Raw genomic sequence first — 7,953 nt, 5'->3', positions numbered from 1 at the left:
ATACTATCAATCAAAGAAAAAAATCCTGAATCATTTTTGCTGCTCTTTTATTAACTCAAATGTCATTCCTATTTTAGTTCACATATTCCAAACTAACATATAATTAAAATAGGTATTTTGGGTAGCTGTTCTTAATTTTCTTCTAGCTGTGTTTCAATTTCTGTTGTTGCTTTACTGCTGATTTTACTTCCACAATTGATTGGAAAGGTTTATTCTTCCTTTAATGTTAATCTTTAAATACTTACTCGCAACAGGGGCTCTCAGATGCTTATTATACTGTAGTACGTGATGAGAAATGGTCTGCAGTGCAGGATCCAGCGGATGATCTCTTCCCACTATTGCCAGCTGCATATATAACTCCACATGGAGACATATGCTTTCAACGTTTTTGCTACTTGTCTACATTATCATTTTTCTAATTATTTTTCATTACAAAACTACCAGATAGCAGAGAAGCCAAGTAAAGTAGCCACCAAAGAAAGACTGTTTTCTTGACAGGTGTATCACATGGTTGTGTGTCATTGGCACAATGTTACTGAAAAATACTGCCACTCAGATGGCTTTTTTTTATCCTGTGAAATTTATTAGTAATGAATTTAGGCACATGGAAGCTCTATTATTAACATGCCTCATCATCATATTCCAGCGATTTCCTATTTCCAGTCAGCATATCTAATGTGCACCATGCTGACTTAAATACAGATTGGAAAGTATAACACAAGCAATACAAAGAAAGTAATGTGGAACTACTAAAAAATCAAAGAAAAAGAAGGAATGGGTACCATCATTAAGACTACTGCAACTCTGTTCACGCTTGATAATGTGGCATATTTTTTAGATTTATCCGCATCAAAATGACATCTACCATAATTTATTAAGAATATCCATGATAATGTTGCCTGAAGAAGCAATTGAAATTCATTTTAAAAATTATTTTTTCTTCCATCAAACCACTTCGTTAAATAATACATGCATCTAAAACACCCTCAGTTCAGGTTCAGAATTGCTCTCATCCATAAAAGTTACAAACAAGGAGCGATTGGTTCTCACAGTGAGGACCACAAGGCCTAAATTGCGCCAGGTACTGAGTAGCACTCACTGACACCACAGTTCAAGGTCACAATCTTCGCTTTTAAGTTCAGTGAGGCCACATCTGTGTAATATTACACATCTCTGCAAATGTTTGCAGGATCAGAACCTATGACTGAATAGGTCTTTTATTTTGTTGCCTTCCTTGAAAACAATGTTCATTCATTCCTACTGGACTATCATGCAGGTGCTTCTGGACTGCTGACTGACAAATCAGTCCTGTAGAAAATATCCAGTTTAATCACTTTCAAAGTAATCTCAAGAGAAGATTTAGACACAGTAAAAGACTTCACGAGCTAATGCTTCTGGAATGGACGTAACAGCATCCATTTTGGAGGTAAGGTATCTGCCTTCTGTTAGGGCATTTTATGGCTCTGTGTCAAAGGCAAAGTGGTGAAGCCGACTACATGCCAGTCCTTTGAGGCCAAGCATCTCTGCTGTAGGATGCTCTCCCTTCTCCTTGCTCTATTATTTCCAGAGTGACTTGGGTAACCGCCACTTCCAACACTTCCAAGATACTTCTCCAATTGACTTCACTGAACGCACAAGGCAATCCTCTACGTTTCACGGCTATCCATTCGAAAAAAAGGAATGATAACCTGCCTCCCAGCATGCTGTCAGGCATTAATGCATTAGTAATGGCCCAATTCTGTCATAAATCACAGTGACTCAAGGAAAGGGCTTAGCCTCAGTTTACAGTGGTTCGGTGGAGTGGGGGTCTGGATAAAGACGCTGGCTGTCTGCTCTGGTGAGAGCCAGGGCCCTTCTGCAAAGTGCTCAGGAAAACACAGCTCACAGCTGTAAGGAGAGATGATGTCAGAAGCAACTATAGGCAGTGAAACTGAAATAATTGGCAGTAAAAAAAAAGTATAGACAACACTTTTTTTAAAGTTATTTACAATAACTATATTTTAAGAAAACTTCTGCGAGGAAAAGCAAGATACTTATTAGGAATTGTTGTCTTGGCATTTAGCTATCCTTTTCCTTTCATTCTGTCATTTCACATGGCAACTTCAAAAGCAAAACATCATTTTATATTAAAACGTTGATCAGACAACAGTCCAAACTCTTCCCTGTGCTGGCTTACAGGGTTATGCCAGGATGAATTTGAGTAGTCTCTAGAAAGTATAAAAAACAAAGCTCTGAGGTCTAGTACCTCATAAGTTGCTGTCAAGTGCAACTCCTTCAAGGTCTGCTCTTGCTTAATAGTGTTTTGGAAAGTTCAGACCTGGGATGAAGGAGACAACTCCCTGCTATGAAAAGGGGTTTTTTTTGTCTCTTCCATGGTCACTTCAATTTCTTTCTCCTTGAGTGTGAGTTAACCAAGTGAAAGTTAAAAGAAATATTTTCCCTTTAATCTATGTAGTGCTGTATGGATATGATACTTTAGCATTCTTTTGTTTGAAAAAGTGGTAACTTTGACAACTGAGTCTGAATTAACACTAACTACAGAAATGATTCAACAACCTTGTTTACTTATGCTCAGAGCATTCATAGAAGTGTTAATATTCTCTCCACAGGTTCCCCTTCAGAAGGATAAAAATGTTCCAATTAAATAACATCCAAATAGCCCCACACCTAAACCTTGACCTACTTTTGTAGCCAAAATGGAGCTGTCTTGGTGTGTTTCTTACACGTTTTGTGTTACTAAAACAGACTCCAGCAGAAACATGACGCTTGACCTTTTGATGTTTCATGCTTATTTCTATAAAGTTGCCAGATTATCCAGAGAGGAATCCAGAAGGCTGTTTGCTTTTTTCAGAAATGGAAGTATATTTCTCAGCTTTATGTTTCCCTTTTTCTATTTGCAGGGCAGTTGAAATTCACTTTGCTCTTTTTATTATGGTGTATGTGAGTTTCCTCCGTGGTTTGGGAAAGGTTAGCAGATGAATGAAGTACAAGAAATACCATCTTGGAAACTCCTTTCCAAGACAGACCACTTTTTAAAAAAAAAATATCTCTTGTTCTAATTGTATTATTACTCTCCAAAGACAGAACTAACATCTACCTTTGATGCTCTTTATCTGAGGGAGATGAGGAGCTCTTTAGAGGAGCCAGGTGAAATTAAGGTTCTTTGATAAGTCATTGGTTATCATTTGTAAAGAACCTAGAGATAATGGCTTGTAGTGGGACAGTGTTTAGAAAAAAGAAAATATAAGTGGCCGGGGAGAAGTGTAAAGCAAAAGTTTTTGTTTGATGCTTTTGAAATATTGAGATGAATTCAAACACATTGTGTCTATGTGCTTAGGAAAATATAAAGAGCATTAGGTCAAAACAGGCAATCCTCATTATTCTGACGGGTGGGGATGGGGAAGGGAACAGAGGAGGAGATACCTAAAGGTCAACACCAAAGACCTACTTTACAAATAATAACCTTCCAACTAAAGCAACCATCAGTCTGGATGTAGAATAGTGATGAAGGTGTACGGCAAAATGGCTTTAAAGGAAGTTTTGGCTGGCTACAGAATACCAAACTCCTCTTCCACCTTAAAACTCACACTACTATTTTGTTTTTTAATTATTGCAACATACACTTGCCTTGTCTCAAGGCATCATATAGCAGCACCAGTTTAAGGGAGGAGGAAAAGCATATTCTGCTTGGCATGGGAAAAGCATCTGTGAGGCCAACCTGGCTGCACCCAGCTCCTCCCAGCCTGTTTGGGATTTCTTGAATTTAAGCCTCTCCCTCCCTCTCTGTTTTGCCTTATATATCATTTACCGAGGGGACTATATCTCTAGTTTTTGTTTTTTTCTTTTTAATTTCTTAAGCGAATTTTATCCCCTAAAGGGTTTCTTAGTGGGTGGGTTGCTCAAAGTGCAGAGGGTTCCCTACCACTGTGACTGAACCAAACCAAGCAAGCAAGCCAAAAAGGCAAATAGGGAGGCACTTATCTCTCACGCCCAATGCTTTACTAAACACCATAGGGAATCAGAAACTTGTTCTTCAGAGTTATTAAAGAGTAATTTGTCCAGAACTATGAACGAACAAAATTGTTGCAAATTTTTTGTCCCAGTTCCTACATGGATGTAGTTTGAGTAAACCTGATCTTTATGGCAAAAGCACAGAGCCATAAAGCTGGAACGGGCCTCGAGTGATTATGAAGACCCAGAGAAGTATTCATTTTATTTGTGTCATCCCAGACAGATATTTATCTAACCTGTTGATCACCTCTGACAACTTTACAACTTTCTGTCCCTGTGATTCACCGTTTTTATGAGTAGAAAGTTTTTTTTCCCTAATATCACTCCTGAATTTTCTTTTCTGCAGTTTCTGCCTATTACTATACGGCCTCTGCACTGACCAGTGTTTATGCCTGGAAACCACTCCCTGGAACGCTAGAGGGTCTGCCACTTCCGATTTTGGTAGTCTTGCCTTTGAAAAAAGCACATGATAAAGACAGTGGGGAATTAGCTTCTGAAAGTGTAGAGTAGGATGCTTTAAACATTTTTATATGTGTAGTGCACATAGGGAAAAGGTATTATATAAAGTATGATAAGGTGTTGGCTGTTATTTAAACTACCCCATGAAAATTCTTGGTTTCTGTAAAGACAAATGAAAGCTCCAGCAAAGTGGGTGCAATTAAATACAAGGGCTGACAAACACTGCGAGAGTGAACATCCCTTATTGTAAATATTATAGCTTCTTCTAACAGCATGAGATATTTTTATCTGTCTTTCATTCCTGAAGACTTCCTTTAACTTGTTACATCTTATAAGGTCAGATTGGCTTTGTTTCTCATTATGTAGGTCTTTGCAGTTCTTTTGTTTTGTAAATGTAACAGTCTCTAAATAACTAATAAGAGCAGAGGTGCCAGCTGTCAGTGCCACCACCAGGTGACTTCTAATTCATGACAGTCTTTTCTTTCTTGAAGACCACAAAGGATGTACACTAGCTATGCCAAGCTATGGTATGTTGCAGGAGGCTTGTTTGAATTTCAGAGTAAATCTGGCAATTGAAGTCAAGAATGAAATAGCTGGAGAAAGAATATTGATCAAAGAGACTTTTGCTCTTGACATAACCTGCAAAGTGTACCTTAGTTGCTTAATTGGGATCAAACTAGGCAGAAATTATATTGGAAAAATTATGGACAGTATTTCTAAAAATAGGAAGACTGCAGCTCTTGTAGGAGCAAGTTTGGAGATGTCAGGTGCAGCAAAATCAGCACAGTAATATTACAGACAGATGGCATATCAAAAGACCTGCTGTTATTCACTGCATCAAATGTAACCTGACAGTCAGCACATATTTAAGAGAGTCAACTATTCTCAAAGTTACAAAAGTTTTTATTTGAAATGTATGTTAAGCCGGTGAACTGACTCTCATTTTCAGAAAGGAGCTAGGTCTCCTTCTCGGGCAGGATGTTAAAGTAACTGAGTTTTATTCCTAACCCTATCCTTGACCTTGTGTTATATTTGGGAAAGCAGATGTGACAGAGAGAGCTTTTGCTAGAAATCAGTCTTGAAAGTTATCAATCGTCTGGAACAGACAATATCAATTGACTGTTCAAGAGTTTTGGATCCCCCTCCTGGAGCACAATCTGATGGTGAAAAGCCATGCTGCAAGGCATCTTCCTGGAATCAGAAATTCTGGAGGTGAGGGGCAGTCTTTCACTTCCTTCTTGGGAAGGCCTCTAAGCTCTTTAATGGGAAGATCTTCTTAATGCACTGAAAGAAAGAAAATTGCTGTGTGAGCTAACTGACATGGGGGGCTACCAGTAGCTCTTTGAAGTTCTCCTGCTCTCTCAAGTCCGTACAGGTCTAACTATAAAGGAAACTGGAATGGCAATATGAACAATGTAAACTCTACTTTTTACTTTCTCTGAATAGCAGGGAGAATTTAAAGGAAAAAGTGATTTCCAACTGCCAGGATTGATTAGCACAGTTTGACTGCAAACTTATAGCAGCTTTTACATTATCCAGGTTTTGCATGTGTTGTGTCTATTTGCATACAGATTTGACAATTTAATTTTCTGCTGACATAAAGCACATTGAAATAAAAAAATGCCAGTAAATTCAGGAAAAAAAAAGAATTCTTACAATCTGTTACTGTATTTCATTCAAAATTAAAAATCTACCATTTCGCTGCAGAAGTTACTCTTTTTTTATTCCATAGAGTACTCTTGCTAGGCCAGAATTCTTGGAGCCAGGTTTAATACGTCATTTGCAATACAGACCCAAAATACAGACCCCACTGAATTGAATGAAGTTACATAGTGAAGGTCAGATCACCCATAATTCAGCATTTAGCAATAAATTTTACATTAAAAAAACACTTCCAAGTAAAGAATGCATAAAAAATGAAAATAACTAAGCTTCTACTGTTAATGTATTTCATTTAGAAGACTCAGTAACAACTTGTCACATTTTATAAGCTGACCCATTACATATTGGTTGACGAGAGTTTAGAATTAGTGCAGAAGAAGCATTACTGTTCATCCATGTGTTTGAAAAAGGGAAAGAACTAGGGATAATGACATAAGTTCACCAGTCTCCATGCTTCTCAATCGTCATAATATTACGAGAGTATTCAGGAAGCTGCAGTTTGTTCAGCTCTTTCAGTTAGTTGCTAACAGAGCCCGGAGGGTGGACCAGACCCTGCATACACACGCGTAACTCAACTGCAGAAAGGATCGTATACCAGGGTGGTTTCACTTCTGCCCAAAAAGGTTAAGAGAAAGAAGTTTGATTACTCTATAATATCAATGAAACTATATTTATCGTGTTATATTAGCAGCTAAAAATAGGAATAGGATGGGGGGGGGTCACAGGTGGTGTTTGCCTGAGTGGGGCAGGGCTGAGATCACCGTACGCCTATAGTGGTTCTTCAACTGCGCTCACCCCAGGAAGCAGCTTTTATAGGTATGCTTAGGAAAACACTCAAGATTCATACCACTGAAACTTAGGCTGCAGTAGATGTAACTCAAAACCCAACCAGGACTTTGACTTTAAAATGTAGCCCATCCCTGCTAGCACTGGGCTTGACAGGGGAACCAGGACTTGCGTCACTCAAGACTCTGTTCGAAAAATTTCATCTTACTGTCTGTCCTACTTCTGTGTTTTACTGCAATTTCAAAGCTTCTGCGTCAGGCTGATTTTGGAGGCATTTTAGCAGCCAAGCAACTGTGTTTGATAAGAAAATATGTTGAGGAGAGAGAAAACCTCTTTGGGGCTTGATAGCTGAGTGTTTCTCTTTGAATTTTGTCCTAAGTTATGTTTTCTCTTGGAAACATAATATTAGCCTGAGAAGAAGTGAAAAAAAAATTCTCAGAAATGGGTTCATAATCACCTTTTGGAAAGATTCAGAAAGCTGGAATGGAGCATAGAAAATTTTCTGCTTCATTTAAAGGTACCTGATTTAGAATAATAATAATAATAAAAAAAATACACTCAGAAAAAAAATCATCCTTTTTCATACATACCTCACTTCCTTTTTTCTCTTATGTGAACAGCAGGAGTTTAGTGGTGAAAATTTTCTCCCACAAACACTTGTCCTGTAAGAAAGGAACAGGTTAATGTGAGCTGCTGTTTCCAGAAAGCGGACTTTGTAGGAAGGCTGGTGTGGTCCCGTTTCTACTGAGGTCGGTGGAAGCTGCATGAGGCCAGCCGTAAATCGCAGAGTAAGAATCACCTTGCGGAAAGTATGCTTCCCAGTGGAAGTAGAAGTAAATTAGCCTTTATGAAATTGTGTCAAGTACTATCCACACATACAATTGAAGTGGTGAGAACAGAATTTAAAGACGAATTAGGTTCTTTGAACCTGTCTGTTCCTGAAAACCAATGACCCATCTGTTCCATGGATAACACTCTGAATATCGTTTTGACTAGTTACACGATAAAAATGCTAATATGAATCAGCAGAATCTC

General features: G+C 38.3%; 1 long non-coding RNA gene across 4 annotated transcripts in view; it reads right to left on the bottom strand.

Annotated features, from left to right (window-relative positions):
* Positions 1-5,298: 5,298 nt before the first annotated feature.
* LOC106494999 (uncharacterized) overlaps positions 5,299-7,953 on the bottom strand; it is a 214,411-nt gene continuing 211,756 nt past the window's right edge. For all 4 annotated transcript variants that reach the window (XR_010883645.1, XR_010883644.1, XR_001294382.2 and 1 more), the window contains 2 exons: positions 7,509-7,580; positions 5,299-5,754 (listed from right to left, as the gene is read on the bottom strand). This is a non-coding gene — a long non-coding RNA (uncharacterized lncRNA). The remainder of the gene's footprint in view (positions 5,755-7,508; positions 7,581-7,953) is intronic.

This window comes from Apteryx mantelli, chromosome 3, assembly GCF_036417845.1.
Source record: "Apteryx mantelli isolate bAptMan1 chromosome 3, bAptMan1.hap1, whole genome shotgun sequence".
In the NCBI taxonomy this organism is placed as follows: Eukaryota; Metazoa; Chordata; class Aves; order Apterygiformes; family Apterygidae; genus Apteryx; species Apteryx mantelli.
The sequence above is the reverse complement of the archived record's forward strand: the minus strand, read 5'-3'. Positions and strand labels throughout refer to the sequence as shown.